This window comes from Myxocyprinus asiaticus, chromosome 34 (genome assembly GCF_019703515.2).
Source record: "Myxocyprinus asiaticus isolate MX2 ecotype Aquarium Trade chromosome 34, UBuf_Myxa_2, whole genome shotgun sequence".
Taxonomy (NCBI): domain Eukaryota; kingdom Metazoa; phylum Chordata; class Actinopteri; order Cypriniformes; family Catostomidae; genus Myxocyprinus; species Myxocyprinus asiaticus.
Genome location: NC_059377.1, coordinates 41112830 through 41126739, shown reverse-complemented (window position 1 = coordinate 41126739; position 13910 = coordinate 41112830).

Sequence of the window (13910 nt, the reverse complement as noted above, 5' to 3'; positions counted from 1 at the left end):
CGGACGGGCTTTGAACCACACACATGAAAGCAGCAGGGATTTATAGGAAATGGTCGTGGGTTCTGATGTGTGGGTCCAGACACAGCCCTCCTCCCCACCTCATGGGCCCCGAGACCCTCTGCCGACTACCTCCCTTGCTAATTAGTGATTTGTAAGCAGTTCTGCTCTGTCTTTCCAAGCTCACAGCACTGGAAAGTCGTAAAAGCAAAAAGACAGAACCCCCCCACCCCCACCCCACTTAAGTGTTCTAACAGCCTGACCTGCCTGCGCGAAATGGGCCCGTATCTTGGCTCAAAAAGTGGGATTGAATCATATCAAAGGCGCTTCTCTAGGGTCACTGACATCCATGAAATCTTTTTACGGCTTTTTTTCAAAGGCATTTCTGGGAAATTTATTGGCCTGTTGGCACCTTTGTTTTTTAACTTGGATACTTTGACACTTAGATTTTCTCAGACGAGTCCAAAATGGTTTTGTTTGTTACATCTCATTCTAATTTAATAATCTACTAAACATAATAATTAATGGCGCTTGTAAAGCAAACCTCACTATTACTGTTGCTCATACTTTTAATTAGCGATTTAAACAAACCCCTAAGCCTAAGTATAAAACTTCATCGTGCAACCTCAAATCATGTGGCTTTTTGAGAAGAGGTGTGTTATTACTTTTCTAAGCGAATAAACTGACGATTTTGGACTGGCGGGTGATAAATGGACAACAAATACCATAGATTTACATTGAAGGAGGGACCAGTGTAATATCTAGAGACCATGATATCATAGACTTGGGTGTGAGTTTTGTACGGGCAAATTCCAAATATTTAAAAAATCTAGTATTTATTTAGTTTATGCTCTTATTGCTGTCAACGCTTCTAATTGTAGGTGTCCATTTATTTAATGGTGGTGTTTATCTCTCTATGAGTCATGGAGAAGATCTTATCTTTGTCCCAGTCAGAGTATTTGTCATCAGAAAACTACACTCAAAGGGAAATTGTGTCTGTGGTAATAGCAATTCACAAGAGGGCGTAAAAGTGCCGTAGCACATGTGTAAAAGCTGTCCTGCTTCTCTCTCTCTCAGCCTGAATTCATGTCCATTCACAAGAGTTTCAGATCGCAAGATTTTGTCCAGTTACCAACACAAAATATTCTGGTTACAGAATTTAAAATCCCATTTGTTTTCTCCAAAGGAAAGTAGATTTTTTTTAAATAAATTTAAACCTTTAAAAACATACCGTGAGCTCTGAGGTTGTTGATCGGTGGTATATGCTTCTGTTGAAGCCATCAGTCTGTGTTTATTTGAACTTCTTAGAATCTTGGCTTTGAACACTTTTATGAAGGATTTTATGAAATCCCTATGGAAAAAGAATTGGAAAATACTTCCGGAACTAGGGCAGCTGAAAAAGTGGGTGTACGCTGTTGCACACTATTGCTTATTCTTAGAGTCAGGAGTTGGCAAACCTGGCATCCAATTAATGAAATGAGATTGGAGGTGAGGGTTAGAGCTATTTTAACTTATAAAAAGCACTCGAACATTTTGAGTTTGCTATTCACAAAAAATAGGTGTGGCCTTTTGAGTCATCTTGGCTGGATGAGGGAGAGTAGCCACAGTATGAAATAACTTTGTAACCCTTTCCAGCTTTGTGCAAAGCAACAATTCTTGATTGTAGGTCTTCTGAGATCTCTTTTTTTTGCACTCAGGTAACAGCCGAGTGTGCCTGACTCACTGAACATTCACTTGACTGTCCGAGGAACTGAGCACCTTTTTGTTTCTTTTTGTGCTGGTTCCATCTAGCGGCTGGAGTTTGTTATGTGGAATAACACACCTTTGGGACAGTTTGTGGATGAATCTGCATGTTCTTTGTGCCTATGCCTCCTATTGGCTGGAGTTTGTTTTATAGATTATTCTCTGTTGTGTAATTCTGTCTCACAAAAAGTGTATAGAAACACCGGACTTGAGCAATCCGACAGCAAGGTTGTCGCAGGGGTTCTCGTAGGCGTACATGGACTGTTTGAGTTTACAGGGACGGACGCCGGTTGGCGCTGTCGTGTGTGGGGTTAATATGCACATTTTACTTTTTTCTGTTTTTTTTTTTTGGGGGGGGGGGGGATGTTCGAGGTTTGATTGTTGCACTAATGTTGGAATGTGGTCGTTATAATTTTATTTTTGACACAATCTATTATTTTGTATAATATGTCAATGTCAAATGTTAATATGAGTGGATTGTCTCTCTCCACGTGGAATGTGAATGGGTTGAGGCACCCCATAAAAAGAAGGAAGGTTATTTCATTTCTTAAACGTAAGAAATATGATATAGTGTTTCTTCAAGAAACGCATCTTTCCCCGCAGAAGCTGAAAAATTTGGGAAGATGGGGTGGACATGTTTTCTTTAGTGCTGGCTCAAGTAAGAGCAGGGGAGTCATTACATTGATAAGTAAGCATCTACAATTCAAATGTCTCAAACAGATTAAGGATAAATTAGGAAGAGGCATTATTATTTTAGCAGAAATTCAGGGGCTAAGGTTGATTTTGGCTAATATTTATGCACCTAACGCTGATGATCAGGGCTTTTTTATAGATCTTGAAGGGATGTTGCAAGCCGCTGGCACCCCTCATGATATAATATTGGGAGGAGACTTTAATCTTTTGATGGACTCAGTACTTGATCATAGTGAAGCAAAAGTGTGTAAGCCTCCTAGAGCAACAGTGACGCTTCAAAGGATGTGTAAAAATATTGGTCTTACAGATATTTGGAGACTTTTGAACCCATCTGGTAAGGACTATACATTTTTAATCAGTCCATAAGATTTATTCTAGAATAGATTTTTTATATATATCTAAGTTCTTTCATTTCATTTGTTGTTGATTGTTCAATTGGAAACATTTTAGTCTCAGATCACGCCCTGGTGAGTTTAGAGGTGTTGCCACATATGGAGAAAAAGAACTCATATAGTTGGTGCTATAATGTATCCCTTTTGCAAAATCCTGAATTCCAGCAAATGCTAAAGGCTGAAATCAAAGTCTATATGGAGACCAACTGGTCCTCAGTGTCCTCTGTGGGCGTGGCTTGGCACTTAAGGCGGTTCTTAGGGGTTGGATCATACAGTATGCCTCATTCATCAAAAAACCCAAAGCACGAGAACTCGTGGAGTTGGAAGGGAATATTGAAAGAGCAGAGGCAGAGCTGAAGTGACGAATGTCGTCTGATGGCCTCAGAGAATTGACCCGACTGAAATACAGATATAATACTATTTTGTCGTGGAAGTTTTGGCTATTCAGGGCAAGACAGTCATATTTTGAGTCCGGGGACAAAGCAGGGAAGCTTTTGGCTAGATATATAAAGCAGAGAATGTCTTTTTCTACCATTCCCTCAGTGAAAGCTGCTGGTGGTGAAATATTTACCTCAGCCATAGATATTAATAATGCTTTTAAAGAATTCTATCTTGATCTCTATAGTTCCACGTCTTCGTCTACTGATGAAGACATTAGAAACTTTGTGGAACCATTAGAACTCCCTAAACTGACAACTGAGCAAAAAAATTCACTTGATTTTGAGATAACCTTGGAGGAGCTTGGCAAGGTAATTAAGGCCTTACCTACAGGCAAGGCTCTGGGGCCAGATGGCTTTGCTGCTGAATTTTTTAGATCCTTTGCTACAGAACTGGCTCCACTTTTGTTAGAAGTTTATACAGAATCATTAAAGAATGGAAAGCTTCCGCCAACCATGACACAAGCCCAGATCAGCATGATTCTTAAAAAGGACAAAGATCCAAGCGAGTGTAAGACTTAATTTCCCTGATCCAGCTAGACGTAAAAATGTCAAAAATTCTGGCTAACCGATTAAGTAAAGTTATGATCTCTTATGCATATAGATCATGTGGGGTTTATTTGGGGCTGGAGCTCTTCTGATAACATTAGGCGTTTCATCAATATTATATGGTCAGTGACGAACGATTAGACTCCGGTCGCGGCCATCTCACTTGGCACCAAAAAGGCATTTGATATGGTAGAATGGGATTAACTTTTTAAGATTTTGGAAATATACGGGTTTGGGAATACTTTTATTGGATGGATTAAGTTACTTTATAGACACCCGGTAGCGGCGGTACAAACAAATAGATTCATTTCAGATTATTTTACTCTGGATATGGGCACACGGCAGGGTTGCCCTCTTTCCCCATTATTGTCTTGCCCTGGAACCATTAGCAGCCACGATAAGAGGGGAAGATGATTTGCCAGGGGTGGTGGCGGGAGGTGTGGCGCATAAGCTTTTGCTTTACGCAGATGATATTTTATTATTCGTCTCCGACCCCATTAGATCTATGCCTTGCCTCCATAGAATTATTAATTCCTTTTCTAAATTCTCAGGATACAGAGTCAATTGGTCTAAATCTGAAGCTTTGGCACTGACAGCATACTGCCCAGGAACGGCTTTCTAGCCAGGCGCTTTCAAGTGGCCCAAACAGGGCATTAAGTATTTGGACATTTTATTCCCAGCAAATTTGTCTGATTTAGTTAGAGTTAATTTTGACCCCTTAGTAAAAAGGTTTTTGAGTGATGTGGGTAAAATAATTTGTATTCCAAAATGTAACTACTTGTTACAATCTCTCCCTGTAGATGTCCCCCTCTCTTATTTCAAGCAATTTGATAGCATAGAAAAGTCCTTCATTTAGAATGGTAAGTGTCCTAGATTACATTTTAAGAAGTTACATAGGCCGATTGACAAAGGTGGGCTAGGCCTACCCAAGATTTTGTTTTATTATTATGCATTTGGTCTCAGACATTTGGCTCATTGGTCACTTCCACCTGAGAGAGCCCCTCCCTGGTTTTATATTGAACAGGAAGTTCTTGCCCCTATTTCGCCTTTCTATCAAACTAATCGGAGAAGTTAAGTTACACCCCGTTATCTCGCATTTGCACTCGGTATGGACAAAAGTGTCCAGAGTGTTGAACTCGGACATTTATTTAAATGTTGCCTCAAGCATATGGCTGAACCCAAAATTATGTATTAATAAGTCCCCTTTCTGCTGGTCAGACTGGATTGTGAGGGGGGTTGCTACACTCAGTATCCTATATGAGAGTGGAGTGTTGAGATCTTTTGAAAATTTGGTTATTTTGGGATTCCCAGATCTAAGTTCTATAGGTATTTACAGCTGTGTCACCTGCTCTGTATTGTTTTTGGGAGTAGCACACACACCCCTAAAGCGGCATATACTCTGGGAAAGGTGATTACTGCTTTTGGAAAAGGTCATGATGCATCAGTGTAATACTCCCTGTTAATTCAGAGTCTGAGGATCTGAGCTTTTACTTCTATCCAGAGATTATGGGAGACAGATTTAAACTTGGTATTGGAGGAGGATGTGTGGGCTAGGATTCTAAAAAATGTCAAGTCTGCATCTAGAGATGCAAGGGTGTGCCTTGTGCAATTCAAGATTTTACATAGATTCTTTTGGACCCCCTCTAGATTGTATAGGCTTGGTCTTAAAGACACACCCACCTGCTGGCGATGCCAATCAGAGGATGGAGACACAACCCATGTTTTTTGGGGGTGTGTTAAGTTACAAGAATTTTGGTTGAAGGTTCAGAGTTGTATGTATGAAGTTTTGGGCACTCATATTTTACTTTGCCCCAGACACTGTATTTTGGGTGATGGGGCAATCATAAATTTGGGGTGATAATCACACCAAAAATTGTGTTCTGACCAGTCACATGATTGGCAGGCAAATTATTTTATGGGGATGGAAGTCGGATGGAGCGCCCTCATTTCCGGAGTGGTGTGCGGAGATGGGGAGGGTGGCAGCTTTCGAAGAGGTGGCAAGAAGGCTGGGGTTTTGTGACTTGTTTGATAAGAAATGGGGCAATTATTTAGGGTTTTTGGGGGACTCTCGTGGAGGGGATGTGGAGAGAGAAGTTTAGTTTAAATATGTATGTTTATTATATTTTCTTTTTTGTTTTCTGTTTTTTTTTTATTTATTTTTTTATGTGTATTATTATATGTGACCACAGGGGTGTTCATTGGGGGTCAGGGTGGGGGTTGGTGATTGGGGAGGTTTATTAGTGGGGGTTAAATGTTAAATGTTGATTTGTTGTCTATGTGTTGGGTTTTTCTTTGTTGTGTATATATGAATCAATAAAAAATGTTCATTGAGAAGGGAGATTGAAGAGAAGGGAGATTGTGCAGCAGCAGCAGCAGCAAATGACCACTTCAACCACAACTACAGCTGCTGAACCTTCAACATCTGTCTCTTTGATTGACTCACTCCTTGAGTCTGGAGGCAGCAGTGAGGAAGAAAATAGAGAGGGGCAAGCTGAAGAGGATATAAACAGCCAAGTTTGAAATGAAGTCCTGGCTTACTTTGTAGAGAGGCCCCTTGCCAAGGGAGAAAACCCTTTACAATGGTGAATAGCTAACAAAGACAAATATCTCACCTGGGTGAAATTAGCTAAATCCTACTTATGCATCCCAGCCACCTCAGCACCATCTGAATGCTGCAGGCAACATAGCTTGCAAAATGAGAGCCAGCATCAGCCAGGAACATGTGGACATGTTGACATTGTTGCATGTCAACGCAAAGTTTCTTGAAGAGTGAATGTTTGTATGAACACTGATAGTCTACCTCTTCTGCATTCTACTTCATTGTCAAACACAGACAGTTTGTGGTTTTGTTGAGCTAATTTATAATTTAGTAATTTAAATATGTTCTGCTGCTTAAAAACTGTGGACAAACAGCTTTGTTTTATTTCAAAGTGCATTTTGTAATGTGAAGTTTATATTTGTAACTCTCAGTTTGTGGGGATTATAAAAAAAAACTCCTACTCCTACCCAGCCTTCTCAACAACATTTGAGCGCCTCTTCTACGCTGCAGCCAAGATAACTTGCAAAAAGAGAGCCAGCCTCAGCCAGGAACATGTGGACATTAACATTTTTGTATTTCAGTGCAAAGTTTCTGGAAGAGTGAATGTTTGAATGTTTACATGAACAGTGATAGTCATTCTACTACTTTGTCAGACACTGACAGTTTGTGTTTCTGCTGCTTAAAAACTTTGTACAAATAGTAAAAAATAGTTTTGTTTTAATGTAAAGTTTATATTTGTAACAATTTTGTCATTTTATTCATAATAAACAAATAGTAATGCTATCAAAATTATTATATTATTTTTTTTATCCAATTAATCGAAAAAATAATCAACTGATTAATCGATTATCAAAATAATCGTTAGTTGCAACCCTAGTGTCCATGTCAGGACACCATGAAGGAAGTCGCTGCTTTCCAACAAAAACATTTCTGCATGCCTGAAGTTTGCCAAAGACCACCTTGACACTCCACAACGCTACTGAGGAAATGTTTTGTGGACTGATGAAACTAAGGTTGAATTGTTTGGGAAGAACACGCAGCACTATGTATGGCGTAAAAAGGGCACCATATACCAACATTAAAACATCATCCCAACAGTGAAGTACGGTGGAGGGAGCATCATTATTTGGGGCTGCTTTGCTGCTTCAGGTTCTGGACCGTTTGCAGTCATTGAGGGAAAAATTAATTTCGAAGTTTATCAGGTGGCTGTGCGCCAGCTGAAGCTCAGTAGAAGTTGAGTGATCCAGTAGGACAATGACCCTAAATATCGAAGTAAATCCACTACAGAATGGCTTCAAAAAAGAAAATCCACCTTTTGGAGTGTCCCAGTCAGAGCCCAGACCTGAACCCAATATAGATGCTGTGGAATCCAGACATCCTAAGAATATGTCTGAGCTGAAGCAGTTCTGTATGGAAGAATGGTCCAAAATTCCTTCTGAACGTTGTGCAGGTCAAATCCACAGAGACCGGAAACACTTGGTTGAGGTTATTGCTGCCAAAGGAGGATTGAGCAGTTATTAAATACAAGGGTTCACTTACTTTTTCCACAGCACTGTGAATGTTTAATGGGATGTGTTCAATAAAGACATGAAAGATTACACATTTTTGTGTGTTGTTAGCTTAAGCACATTGTGTTTGTCTATACTTGTGACTTCGTTGAAAATGAGATCACATTTGATGACCAATTAATGCAGAAAACCAGCTAATTCCAAAGGGTTCACATACTTTTTCTGTGTGTGTGTGTGTGTGTATATATATATATATATCTCCATGTGTATTCTTATAAGGTAAATCATACTTTTGCTTCTAAAAACTGAGGAACAAATGAATGCAATTCGCTTTGTAAGTAACAATATCATTGCTCAATTGCTCAATAATTAGGTACCTTTTAAAGCGTAGTTCTACTGCTTTAGAAAATAAATAGCTAATCTGGCTGTGAAATGGTCTAATTTGGCAACAGTGTATTATATTAAATAGAAAGAGAGGGAGAGAGAATGGAAAATATAACTCCCAGATGCCCTATTCACACAGCTCAAAACGAGTACATTTCATTTCATAAATAAACCAGTAAAACAGGGCCGTGTTAGTCTGGGTGGTGCAGAATAAAATTCTGATTAATGTGATTCAGTCATAAACAACCAATCAGCCGTTCAAACCACAAATCAACAAACACAGAGATGTGATTCAAAAGATGTGATATCATACTTACACATGAGGTCACTTCCTGTTCTATCCCCAAGGGTGCCTGCACTCAGAACCAACATCAAAGACAAGCATTAAACCACAGTGAGGTTGCTGTCCAAGTTTGGGTATATTACAAACTCTGTAACCATTTCATGTTTGTTTTTGTAAGCGTTTATGAATTAACCCTTCAACCCACCTGAGTGGCATTACACATTAACCCAATCCAAAAACAGTGGCGTATCATGGAGATGCAAGAGTGCTGACTGTTGCCTCCAGGGAATTTCGGGCAGTTACATGCTCGGACGTGAAACCTCAGGCATTTGGGAATAGGCTGTGGGTTTAGTTTAGTCTGAACCCAACCGATGAGTCAGCTGTTTCCCACAGGTACCAAACAACCCAGAAAGCCTGACCTGAAGGTGAAGCCCGCCCCTGTCTGCTAGAAGTAGACGAGATGGGTTATTTTGGGTCATTATTAGCTATATGCTGCATTCAGGTGACAGGAACATATGAGGACTCGCCGATTTATGACAGCTAGGGCTTTTTAAATCATTAATTAATTAACAAAGTTAAGACTCAGGAAATAAGGATATCTGCCAGGAAATTATAAATGTATATAAAGTGAGAGTTTCAAGAAGAATATCGTCAATGTCTTGGCAAGACCTCAAAGATTCAGTGTCTCCTTTCTGAGGGATTTTTATGGTACAAATGCAATTTCTGAAAGAAAAACAGAGATTATGGCTCTATTCCAGAAACTAGTGAGCTCCCCTGCTTTCATCTAAAGCCTACTTCATTTTCTACACCTGGCATTACGTCTTGTGCACGGTCAAACGTTCTAGCCTTTCAAAGTATACTCTATTGACCACGAGCTCATATGGACACATGCAATGACTGCTTTTTGATACTCTTTAGTGCACAACTGATTTCAGTAGAGTTCAGCTTTAACATGCTGCTAAGCTAATAACACAACACACTTTATGCAACACTAATAAGCATAAAAATACACAGCTGTGGCTATCACAATTATGAAATTTGGCAGATGATTAATTGTCGGTTTTAGGGCTTTCACGATTATAACGATTCATTGTCATACAAGAAGTCATACTTTTTAAGGTGTATTGTATGTGTGCTTCATACACCTTAAAAGTCATATATAGATAATTAACCCAGAATCATATAATAAAATTGTAAGTTTTAAACAGATGAATAAAATCATGAGCACTCACATGAGATAAAGACTCCAGTCATAACAGGAACTTTATACCAGCTGTTTTATTCTACACGGAGAGGGTCCCCACATGGGGGCGGTCATGTTAGGATCACATGACCGCTCGCTTAACTTCAGTAACCACCCTGTTATTGGACACTTTCATTAATGAATCAAGCTATTTATGGCCAGGGTTGGGAGGGTTCCTTTTGAAAGGTATTCCACTACAGATTACAGAGTACATGCTGTAAAATGTAATTTGTAACGTATTCCGTTAGATTACTCAAGGTCAGTATTGCATTCTAAATACTTTGGATTACTTCTTCAGCACTGGTAGATTTTTTCACTTGTTTTGACTATAAAAACTCTGCCAGTACAGTAAGACAAAATACACATGTTAAAAATACATTCTCTGAAAAACCTAAATATCTTATGCAGTGTTGTTTCTAAAACAAGTTGAATCTAATTGATCTTGTTTTTGTTTTTTTTATCCCCTTTTCTCCCAATTTGGAATGCCCAATTCCCACTACTTAGTAGGTCCTTGTGGTGGCGCGGTTGCTCACCTCAATCCGTGTGGTGGAGGACAAGTCTCATTTGCCTCCGCTTCTGAGACCATCAATCCATGCATCTTATCACGTGACTCGTTGTGCACGACACCGCGGAGACTCCGCATGTGGAGGCTCATGCTGCTCTCCGTGATCCACACACAACTTACCACACGCCCCATTGAGAGTGAGAACCACAAATCGCGACCACGAGTAGGTTACCTCATGTGACTCTACCTCCCTAGCAACCGGGCCAATTGACTGAGCGACCTAGCTGGAGTCACTCACGACTCCAGGGGTGGTAATCAGCGTCAATACTCGCTGAGCTACCCAGGCCCCCTTTAATTGATCTTGTTTTTACGGGTTTTTAGATATTTTTACAGGAAAACAATACAAAAATTATTATCAAGAATACGATTTTTGCCTTAATATCAAAGGTCTTACTAGAAAAAATAAATTATGATCTAACGTGAAGTTTCTTGATAAAAAAATATGATCGTGTCTGGTAACATGCATGTAAAATGGCTAGAAATAGCATTTTATCTTAGCGTAAAGCTGACAATTTACACAAGGTTTATTTCTATTTCTTCTGCTCCAAACTTATTTCAAACGTACTTCTCTGTCTGCTCGTATGAATGTAACACATCATAAGAAAGTGTTTCACCGCTGTTCAAATGCACTTTGGATCGCATCATTTATATGTATAAATGTTTTCCATCTGAAAGGACTAAATATTAAATGAAGCAAATGACAATAAAATGCAAAGTAATCTCTTCAGTAATCAAAATACTTTTTGAATGTAACTGTATTCTAATTACCAATGATTTAAATTGTAACTGTAGTGGAATACAGTCACTTATATTTTGTATTTTAAATATGTAATCCCGTTACATGTATTCCGTTACTCACCAACACTGCTTATGGCTGACTGTGAATTAGAGCTGGGCGACATATTGCATATTCACGATATTTTCACGATAATTTGGCTGACGATATAAAATTAAGCAATATGCAATGTGCTTTTTATTTGGTCATTAAGTTTCATAAAAAGCGCATCAGTAGACTAATTTTACTCTCCTTCCGGGCAGCAAAATGGCACCAAATAACACCAAAATGGCAATATAGTCATATGTGATTATAAAATGGCAATGGACCCTTTTCACATGTCCACGTGCTGCGAAGTGGAAGTCGCCATAGTTGGCTAAACTTGAATGGCGGTGAATGGGGGACCACAGCAAATGTAATTTTGCTTACTCATTTGCTCCAACAGCAGAAGAAATAATCAACGATTATGCTTTCACATCTTTGCAAAGAAGACAGAAATATACAGCGTTGGATAACAGCAGTAAGAAGAGAGAAACAGGCCAAAATTTTTGTGGATGCATAAATTGTGACATAATCCAAATGCAATTGCAAATTGCATATTACTGTTTGCATTTTCATTTACACAAATGTTCAAAATCTGCCAAATTTAAATTGGAAAAGCAAAGTCCATTTGCAATTGCATTTCCTATGTCTTACGAGTTATGACCCTGTCATATTGAAAAACCAATAGCAATTACCCCATTTGCTATTTCACTTCCTCGACGTTCCGTATGGAGCCTGCCAGACTTCAAATGGAATCACAATTCCCTCTGCACATGCATTTCTGATGCCAGAGAGACACCTGTCAATCAGTTTTGGGGGTGGGAGTTTATACTGTAGGGGGTGTTTGTAATTGAGAGTGCCGTTAGTCACAATCGACTGCATTGTAGAGCACATGCTGCCTTTTCTGTCGATGACAGATTCTGTCGAATCTTCACACGGCTTCATTTCCCATCCTTAGTGGAAAGTTTAAATAATGTACACAAACACTCATCTCCTTCTTGGCCGTCAACAGCAAGGCATCATGTGCTCTTAAATGCGGTCGATTGTGACTGACGTCACTTCCAGTTACAAACATGCCCCACAGTATAAACTCCCACCCCCAAAAGTGATTGACAGGTGTCTCAGTATAGGCATCGGAAATGCAAGTGCAAAGGGAATTGCAATATTCAATATTCATCCGGATTATTTAAAAAAATTAGTGGAGAAGTTTTTGCACACCTCGTTCATTTACAAAATATTTTTTAGTAAAAATATATGAAGGGAAAGACTTTTTTTTTTTAAGCTACTATGTATCATAATATATAAAATATATATATATATAAAAGTGCATATCAGTGACAATGATTAGATCTCACTCCCTTGTGTTCATTTCGTGCAACAATGTAGGGAAACATGCCTTTTTTATTTTTAAATTTATTTTTATTTAATGCCTTTCAAATATTGAATCTACTTAGCTACAATGGCTGTTTGCATGAAATTATGGTTCCTCTGATTAAAAAAAAAAACAAAAAAAAAAAAAAAAAAACAATTAGAGATATATATTAAATATCAACAATAGGCTGAAAAATATTGAGATATAATTTGAAGCAATATCGCCCAGCCCTACTGTGAACAGTGAATGTCTATTATGCCATTGATAACCGAAAACAGTTGCGTTTAAATGATGCTGCATCCGCACCACTAGGTGTCATTGTATGCCCAAAAATTACTGAGTGCAACTTTTCATGTCTTACAAAAAAGTACAAATAGTTAACTTGTTCTTTATATTTTAATACATTATATATGTGCTGTATACCTAAAAAAAATAATTTAAACAAATACGTAAAATGGCATTCAAACAATGTTCCAGTAACCACAAAAATGTTATTATTTTGTTTGTCAGAGCACTGTTTTCACCTTACACCAAACTGCTAAATCTCATGAACAAGTAGGTAACCATAGCATACCATTGGCCACTCAAGCATTTAGGATTTGATGAGACATCAACAAATAGCTAAATACTCTCATTATTTATTACTTTAACATTTTTGTGATATGTAAATAGTGTTTTTAAGGTGCTGTAAACTATTTTACTAGGGCTGGGAGTCTATTCCAAAAGAATCATTATTTGATTGAGGCACTGGGAATTGATATTCGACTCTGATCAAGGGAATCAACTCCGCTCAGATGATCTGACTGTGATAACAGCAAGTAGACAACTGTGCTAGGGGCAACAAAAGACAATAAGGGTTGCACGAGGAGATGTTTCCAATACAAAAATGACTTCTTGCAGGGCCAGAAAGGTGGCAAGAGGTGGCAGCTGCCACCCCAAAAATAAGCTTTGCCACCCAGACTCGTACCCTGCTCATGTCCTGGAGACTGTTAAGCAATGGCTTAACCCATCAGTGTTGCACATGGTCCAACATTCTGCCCGTGTCTGGGAGGACACAGTGTTCTGCCTCAATAGACAAACAAGACCCCCCAACAACCCCCCCACCCCCTAGACGAAGTTACTTGATGCAAAATTCCTGGACACGCCCCTGCTTCTTGCAAGTCTTATAGTATAATCTGCAGACCAGTTCCGGGTCAGTGCAAAGCGAGACTCACATCTATGTTATCAGTTGGATTCCCTGAATATCAGACCCCAACCCCGGATGATTCAGTCCAGGAGCTTTTGTTTGTCTCAAACCCCATATAACCTCAAAAAGACATAATTCACCTCATGAGCATGAGGGCCACTTATCAGAAGAGCAGCCTAATAAAACCGACAAAATGTCACGT